This window comes from Mercenaria mercenaria, chromosome 19 (assembly GCF_021730395.1).
Source record: "Mercenaria mercenaria strain notata chromosome 19, MADL_Memer_1, whole genome shotgun sequence".
Taxonomy (NCBI): Eukaryota; Metazoa; Mollusca; class Bivalvia; order Venerida; family Veneridae; genus Mercenaria; species Mercenaria mercenaria.
The window spans coordinates 37175218-37184461 of NC_069379.1; positions in this window are offsets into that span (position 1 = coordinate 37175218).

The window sequence follows — 9244 nt, forward strand, 5'->3', positions numbered from 1 at the left end:
TTCTATAAATATAAGAATGTATCATAATCACCCGGTTTTACTTCTATTGGTACTTTTTACGTGTGAAATCAAGTGAGGATGCTGGACATGTTCTCAGCATCAGCGAATTATAAGCCAATTTAGTAGCCTAACAGGTAGCTATCAGGTAATTTTATCGACCTGGCGGGGCGTGGTTTCGCGACGGTCCACTGCATTATTTGGCAGGATATGTAGAATATTCGGCAATCTGATTTCTTCTTCACTTGCCATCTAACTTACATAGTAACCACTGTAGATCTACCTATTTTGCCATTTTTTTTTTGAGATTTTCATTATTTGCGTAAGCCAGAAATTAACTCCGCCCTGTAAGGTCAAATAAAACGAACTATACTAAAACTCTGATTCAAGCCGATTTAAGGTGATGTCACTTTTTGAATTTCCGGTGAATAACAAAAAACCAAGGAATATTCAGTTCTTTCCAAAAACGTTATATCATGACTCAACCAAATAGTTTCCTTTGTCTACCAGAAAGGAACAATTTTTATATCTTAATATTGAGATTTGGTACCTTTATAACAGACAATAAACTAAAACAATAGACATTCATATGTGACGTCGGTGAGCTCAACAGAGCAATTTCAAGCACAAATATTAAAGTGGAATGTAAAGTAAGTTACACATTACAATATCCGTCTAAGATACTTTCAAAAACAATGCATTTGCAGAATAGAGAGATAAAAATAATTTTGACAGCTCGTGAAAACTAATGACAAATTTTGACAGGTATATGACGACTCATGACCTAATTAATTTTTTTCTGTTATTTCTAACTTCCAGTTTGATTTTCATAAAATGGATATTCTTTATTGTAGCTTACAACTCATACATTAAAACAATAAAAGAATATATTGTTACCTCACTGTTGTTTTGTCTATCCAACTCTCGTACGAATTCCTATTGTTTCAGTCATTTGTCAGTAATTAGAGCAACTCACAGTGTTGCAATCATACAAAACACATCTCTTATTTTCACATAGATATTGAGGATTTATCTAATGAGCACATGTATTGGAAACACAATTTCAATACCGACTGTGTATTGTAATAATGCTAAACTATCTCAGTCGTGACGTCTCCTTAACAAAACAAAAGTTTACCTTTAAGACAAGCATTCTTGTTTTCTTTTCTATGATTGAAACAAAGGCAAACATCATAGATCTGTATACACTGATTGAACATTGCCAAGACACGTCAGAGTTCGTCGTCGACATCATCATCATCATCATCATCATCATCATCATTGCTTTTCTTTACAATAAGCTTGCCTTTTAGAATAACTGAAAATGAGAAAACGTTGTGCAGGTTTACAATATCTGCTACTTTCTTTTTAAATTTCCTCAAGGCTTTAAATTATATGCTAAAATTGTCCAAAAAGATGCTACGCATAATTACGTGATAAGAAAAACGCTCCTTTTAATACTGCACATTAAATTTTAAATTACAGTTATACAGTTAGAGCCGTAAAGGGAGGTAATAGAAAACAACAGATTTGATAAAAACTTTCTATCATGTACAGCAATATTCAACCTATTGACAAATATTAGAACACAGCGGTCAAAAATAGGATTTAACAAGAAATTAATGTATTTTATGTTCATAAAGGAAATTATACGTATTTAAGTTGTTACAGCTTCTGAAAGTCCCGTCCACATTATATTTCATTTAGATCAACTTCTCAAGTCAAATTAATATTTTGGAGTGAGGATTTTGAATTATTCAGCAACATAAAACTTTTCTTCAAGCTGTTTTCAAAAGCAAAATTCTTTAAATATGTAGCTAAGAAGACTAACAACAGTCAGGTAAAATCACAAGCCCCTCATCGATGTGGGTTCGAGCCTCACTCGGGGCGTTGAATTCTTTATGTGAGGAAGCCATCCAGCTGGCTTACGGAAAGTCGGTGGTTCTACCCAGGTGCCCGCTTATGATGAAATAATGCACGGAGGGGCACCTGGGGTCTTCCTCTACCATTAAAGCTGGAAAGTCGCCCCATGACCTATCTTGTGTCGGTGCGAAGGTTAAATCCAAAAAAAAAAAAACAATTAGGTAAAAGGTTACTTGAAAAGGAAAAAGTTCCGATTTTCTAAATCGCAACCGACTGTCTGATGATGTCTATGAATAAGTTAGCAATTATTTACTTTTTGATGTTCTATGGTCTGTCTAATGTATTAGTAAAAGTCCACACTGGAGAGCTGCTGTGCCTGGAGTGACGACTTGCGACTAATCTTATTGGAGGTCCAATATCATGCACCATACAGCGTGGTCTACCACTTGGACCTGCAAATGAAAGATTTGATACTGAGTCTTCTTGCATACCTTTTTATTTAGCGTTTCAGGTTAGCCCGTCTGAATATTTGAGAAAAATTTAAGCGCCAAAACTGAATGACAAATGTACATTATAGACATAGAGAGAGGCAAAAAATATCAATCAAATGAAAAAAAAAAGGAATTAAATTAATGAAAAAATAAACAAAGAAGGTACAAACAATGTGCGAACCTTTTTCTACTTGTCCTGTATTGTCACGCTAACACTAACAATATACATGTAGTCGAGTAAAAGCCCCGCGCTAAATGAACCAAATTGTGAATAAACATAGCCCAAAACTACATCTGCTTGAATTGCACGTTGATTAATTCACAAAGGGTGAGCAAACGTTCGATGTTATATGTGTAGAAGGTTGACGTTTACATTTTCCCCAAGAAAGTTACGAAGTGCTCAAGTGACGGTTCACTGAGTCGCAAATGTTTGGCTTAAATTTACGTTTTTTTTTTTTTTGCTAGATCAGTTGGCAAGTCTTTAGCTTCCGTGTTTAAAGCAGACGAAATGTGTAAAACCAAAACATTTGGGGTTTAAAGATTTTGGCTGACCAATACTTTTATCTGTTTCACCAGATCTTGCACATAGGTGCGAGCCGGGCGAAACTTTTCCCGTGTACCATAAAATAAAAAGAGCATGATACAGCGGGAAAATTTCGTCCGAACTCTGTAATCTCATTAAACACTTATTGAATGACTTACCGCTCAATATTCTAAACTATTGCGCGAAGAAACTATATAAAAAAGGCATCCGCATATTCATTAAGAAAGCTGCCTGGGCTGGATTGCCATGCCAGTCAGGTAACAACTGAATTGCCTTGCTTGGAAAATGATTAAGGACAGGTTTTCTTTTAGTGGCCCCATGTTAAATTTAGGTTGGATTAACCATTTTATTTAGAACCTACTCATAAAAAGCATATTAATTTTGACCAACCGCAACATCTTGGATAAAGGTTATAACGAAAAAGTCAGAGGAATCCAACTGAAAGGGACCAATGTAATATTTGGTTATCCTTGCGCTTTATCATTCAACAATTCAAGAGAAGTAACAAGCTAATGTTCCTCCTTATATCACAACTATGTGTGTGTTTAAGTAGTGGAGCCATAATAAGAACCTGCAAATCACGTACTCTTCATATATAGGATTTCGGCAATTTCCGGTTTCAGTATAGAAAATTATGTGTCCGTAGTCCGAAGAATGCCGAATCGCCTGACGGAAGTACCTAATCATACCAAAATTGCCGAATGTCATTACGGGTGCACAACATTAAAGCGGTCACCAATTCCAGATAGGGTTAATCCGGTATGCAAGAAAGGGGTATTTCTATTTGATCAGAAAATAGATTGAACATTACAAAAGAATTTACTCATCCATCAGAGGTTCGTTAAAATCCCGACACGAACTATAGTAGACTTCTGGTATCCGAGAATGCTTTAAAAGAGCTTAAATGTTCATACTGCTAGTGGTAATAAGATTTTTTAAGAATATGTGAATTCATAAGCAACGTTTGATTCCCCGGATAATCGCGATTTTAGCAATTATTTAAATCTAACGACTTGAATTCGTGCCATAAGTAGGCGTTTCTTAAAATTCTTTTATTGAACCGCTATATCAAACACCATACTGACTCCATTTAGTAATACGTGAATGTTCGTACAGGGTGAGAGCAAGGTTTTAACGTATTATAACACGCTATAACGTTCATAGATTAAGCCACTTTCATCAAATATAACGAATTTGCAATATGAAAATCTTCTTAATCATTAATGATAATAATTGTGCAGTCAGTGTTTTAATGATAATGAAACTCCTAGTCGGTAAGTCAGAAATGTTTGATAGTTATCACGTATGTCAAAGCATCTCCACGGCTGAAACAAATCTGAATATGAACTCCACGAACGTTAGTCTCGCTTCATGTAGCAAAAACAATTAGCACTACTTCGATCCGATAATAATTCTGATCAGTTTAGATGACTTGGGATGCTGCACAACGTTTGTTTGCGCGCACTTGTGTACATACATGACGTCATCATACGACTGACGTCGCCTTGTTTCGCACCGACGTTATGGCACAGTGAAACTGGAAAAGTAGATAGGAGAAGCGAATCAATTTTTCAATGTATTCTTTACCTGGTAAAATACATTGGCTTTCGCGTGCATACTGTGTTTCAGTACACAACACATACAATGACATTTATTTAACCACTTTTCACTTATATTCCTCTTTCTAACAGGCGTGGCTTAAGAAAGACAATGCCTTCTCTGAACGAATTCTGAACTTGCCCTTATAAATCCCCCCATCTGTTTTCGTTTCTCTTTTTGTTTCTTTCAATGTTCCATGAGGAAGAATTGACCTCATGACCGATATTGCAGAAAATCGATATCAGGGGAGACAACAGCTATTTGATATTGGTAACATATATTGGTAACAGGTGACCGGTATTGCGATGTCGATATCTACTGCCTCCGGGTATTGTCACCTGGATGTTTATTTCAATATCAAGTGTAATAAAAGAGAAGGTTTTTCATAAGATAATTAAACAAGCTTGAATTATCACTGGAGTTACAAATTATGGAAAAGGGATTTTTCATTAGAAATAAAAGAAGTCATTTTTATCAAATGAATGTTTAATATGTAATTTTCTGAACCATAGCATTTTTAACATGCAAATATCGATGAAGTCTTTTATTTATTTATTTTTTTCAGTTTCAACCAAATCTGAAATGTAAATGACCCTTAATCTCTAGAAAAAAGGAGGTTTGTACCCCCCCCCCCCCCCCCCTCCCCCACCCACCCACACACACACACACACGCCCAACAAAAAAAAGAAGAAGATCGAACCATGTTTTATCCGATTTTATAACTTTTACGGCCATAACACATTCTTGTCCAAAAAAAGGAAAACAAAGACAAATATCAAACAGGGAAGTCACAAAATACTAATAAACTTGACGAATATATTTTAAAATTGTCTGATTGATATGTATTATACCTGCTGACACTACCACGTCCATTCTTATGTCACAAAAATACATACGTAAGTTATTTTTTATTTATTTTTTTTTAAACAGCAGTTTACAATTTATAATTACACAGGTGTAGGTTTTGAAATATTTTAATCTGAAATGGTTGAACATCACACGTATATCAATTCAGTAATTCTTAACATATAGACAAAATAGGAAGTTTAATGAATCGAAAATTATGGTATGTTTGTAAAATTTAAAAAAAAAAAAAAGATAGTGGCAATCAGCGTGGTACAGGTATTTTGCCGTATTCAGGCAGACATTATTCATTTTAATATAACTACACATATTCCACCAATACATGAAAACTGTTTGCAAAATAAAAAATATGCAAAAGATTAAAATCGCATGATAATTTTACCTTGTAATTACAAAACAAATACCCGTATTAAATTCAAAACGCAATTATAGCCTTATCAGTATTATAAACGTCTGTGTTGTTTTAACGTTCCTTATTTATAGGTATTTGGCAAGTTTTATTACAGGTCCAATAAAAAGGATTTATGCATTTTATTACTTCTATATAGAAATGTGTTTCATGTAAAATTATCTTGAATTGAACATGTACAATAAATTATGAAAGTAAGTTAATCACGACGACATTTATGATAACTGAAAAGATCATGAAACCAGGTAAAATGTTCACGAAAACAAAAATATATCATTAAGTTACTGAAGTAATATTCAATTCTGTTTTAAATGCAGATATTATTTACATTGCAAAAACATTCTTGTACACAAAAAAATGCTCCGGACATATTTTCCAGCTTTAATTTGATCAAGGCGGACCTTGAAATTTATTTATTCAAATTTATTAAGTAAAATATATACAAAAAATTCTGTATTTTACTTTTTTTACGACAGTTTGCATTTGTGATCAAAGGGTCGATAGGAAAGCTATCTCTTTTAATGTTTAATTGACATAATTGGCATAACTGACACTTGATATTTAAATGTATATGAAATAAGATGAAAACAACAACATAAGAAGAAATGCGCATCTCTTTCTTTTTAGAACCGAACTATTAAAATGCAATATTTATCTTATATTGTTTTTGTGATATTAACACAAAATGAATTAATCGCGAAGTAAAATTACATTAAATGATTAAATCATTACTTTAACCATTTGATCACAATACCGCATGTTCACGCGGCATACTATAATATCGTCTGCTTATGACGCTACAACAACAACTTCGCGCTGACGTTAATTTTTCTTCGAAATTAGTGGAAATAAACCGTCTGAGAACGAATCAAATTTTTATTTCACAAAAATGAAATAAATATCATTCAAAAGATAAATTCAATGAGAGTAGGAAAGTTCTTGCACCTAAGCTTTCATATCAATGGTTTTATACAAAAAAATGCTTTGAAGAAACGCATGTATGAGATTTTTGCACCTTTTATATGGAAACAAAGAAGGGAAAAAATGACGAAATGATGGCATCAAACTTCATGCGAAGAACGAATCAAAAATTAAGATAAAATTTAATTAAAAAAAAGCTTGTGATGAATCAAATGTTGAACTTTGGTAATATGTTTGCACCTAAGGTTTCTTATTTTTAGTAATTTTGTTATTAAGTAAAATGTGTACATGCCCTTCTTATTTCTATATAGAAAATCTGACCGCTATCGATTATTGGCCGGAGGAATATTCTTCGGTATGATTTGGGCCATATCTCAAGGCAACCTGTGTACATGTTATACAAAAGACTAACATATTTTATTAGTTCCATTATCTACGGCAAATCACTCCACAGTACCCTTTGAAAAAGCCTAAAGTGTATTGCATAAAGCATTGATATGAGTTACTATGTCTGTAACGCTGCGAAAAAGTTATCGAAATAGATCGGAAATTCCGTACCCTTTGTAAAATAAACGCCTGTTCCGTATCATGAAGACCGAGAAGAACAAGTTGCATTTGAGATTAAGCTTTTGACATGCACCATATCTTAAAATACATCTGTTAACACCAATACTTCAGACGACAATATATATAAGTACTTCAGAGTGGGTTTTTTTCTTTCTTTCTTTCTTTCTTTCTTTCTAACCCTTTTTTATCACAAAATGTAGAAAACACGGTTCCTTTGTCACGTATTTTATCTCATCTGCTAAATGACAGTAATTATAAATTCGTTTAATGGAGAACTTCTTTTTGTCCAAAACGGCTAAATTCAGGGCTCATATTATTTAATCTTTGTTAAAGATCTCCGGTGTTCCTCAACAGAAGTATTTTTATCATCAGATGTTGATCATCTTTTGAGTCAAAATATTTTTTGAAAATCTCGAATTTGAACCAGACAGTAGGGGAGCAGGTTTGATATAGCTCATCCATGCAGAATTCTGGTTGTTATAGTTTCATACGGATTACCTCAAAATCTAATGTAAGCGTACGCAGCTCTAGCCACAAGAAGTTCGTATTTACTGCATACGGAGCTTGATTACATCAAATCTAATCTACCGTCGTGTTCAAGAAGTATACTAGTAGTATTTTGCTTTACGTATTTTTAGAATTTTTATGTTCCTTCCGCATGTTAGATACAAGTGATTTAATCAGTGTATTATGACGAAATTATTAGTAAATGAAACAAAACTTTCTTACACGAAAGGTAATAGCTTTTTTACATTAATTTTCAAGATTTGGATATATTTCTTTGTGGCAATATAAGCCTTTGAAAAACATAATATTAAACAAAATGTGGAAAAAACTCTCTACCTCATAACTCACAAATCGTGTTTCGTGTATCATTCCGTTATAAACAATGGCGTTCAACTGACAAGCATTTCTTCGATTTTTATTACTTTTAGTCTTCTTGTAAAAAGCTTTTTTTTTCAATGAAAAACAAGATATGTTCTATAGGCAACATCTACGAAACCCCTGTAATATCATTTGGCAACGGTATAAAACATGGCCGCAGACTATAGTTAAGCTTCGAGAATCCTTAGTCAGAAACTGTTAGCCTTATTTCTAAATATTTTCACAGAAATCTTGCTTTTCATTAACAAGTCACCACTTACAAGTTCAAATAGATGACAAATATTTGATATATATTCAGAATATTAATATGTCAACATTTGACGGATGGTTACCGTAACACCTTCCGTATGAAAGGAAAACGGGCTAACAGTATAATTTAGTCACGGTGACAGTGAGCCTCCGCGAGTTTTGATTCCATATCAAAGTTGGTGAACAAACTGCATTTTCAGTGGGCACCTGTATTTTACTAATAATCATAATGGTAGTCGAACAAGTGTTTGCTAAATTGTTTGTGCTCATAGGCGAGTCGCCTGATCTGGTCGCTTTACTAATATCAATCTAAACACTTCCATCATTTATGTAATATATATACATGTATATATATAATAAATAATCCCTTTACCCAACAGAAATCTTGCACAGATCTTGCATAACAGATGAGCTTACTATAAAATGCATCCTCGTTAATAGATGCAACCAGAATTCTGTTGGAAGTTGGAATGTGCAATATAAAATTGGAATATATTTCTATGAAATTGAGACTTGTTTGATTAGCTCATTTTTAGCTCACCTGTCACAGGTTTTGTGACCGCTTGATGTCTGTCGTCCGTCGTGTGTCAGCAATTTGTAAAAGTGTCTTTTCAGAACCACTGGGCAGATTTACACCAAACTTCACAGGAATGATCCTTGGGTAGCCCCCTTTCAAAATTGCCCAAATAATTTAATTCCCTGCAGAACTCTGGTTGCCATGGCAACCGAAAGGAAAAACTTTGAAAATCTTCTTGTCAGAAACTGTTAGCCGGATTTCAAAAATATTTTATAGAAATGATCTCTAGGTGACCCGCTACCAAAATTGCCTTAGCCATTCTGTTTCGGTAAAAAAAA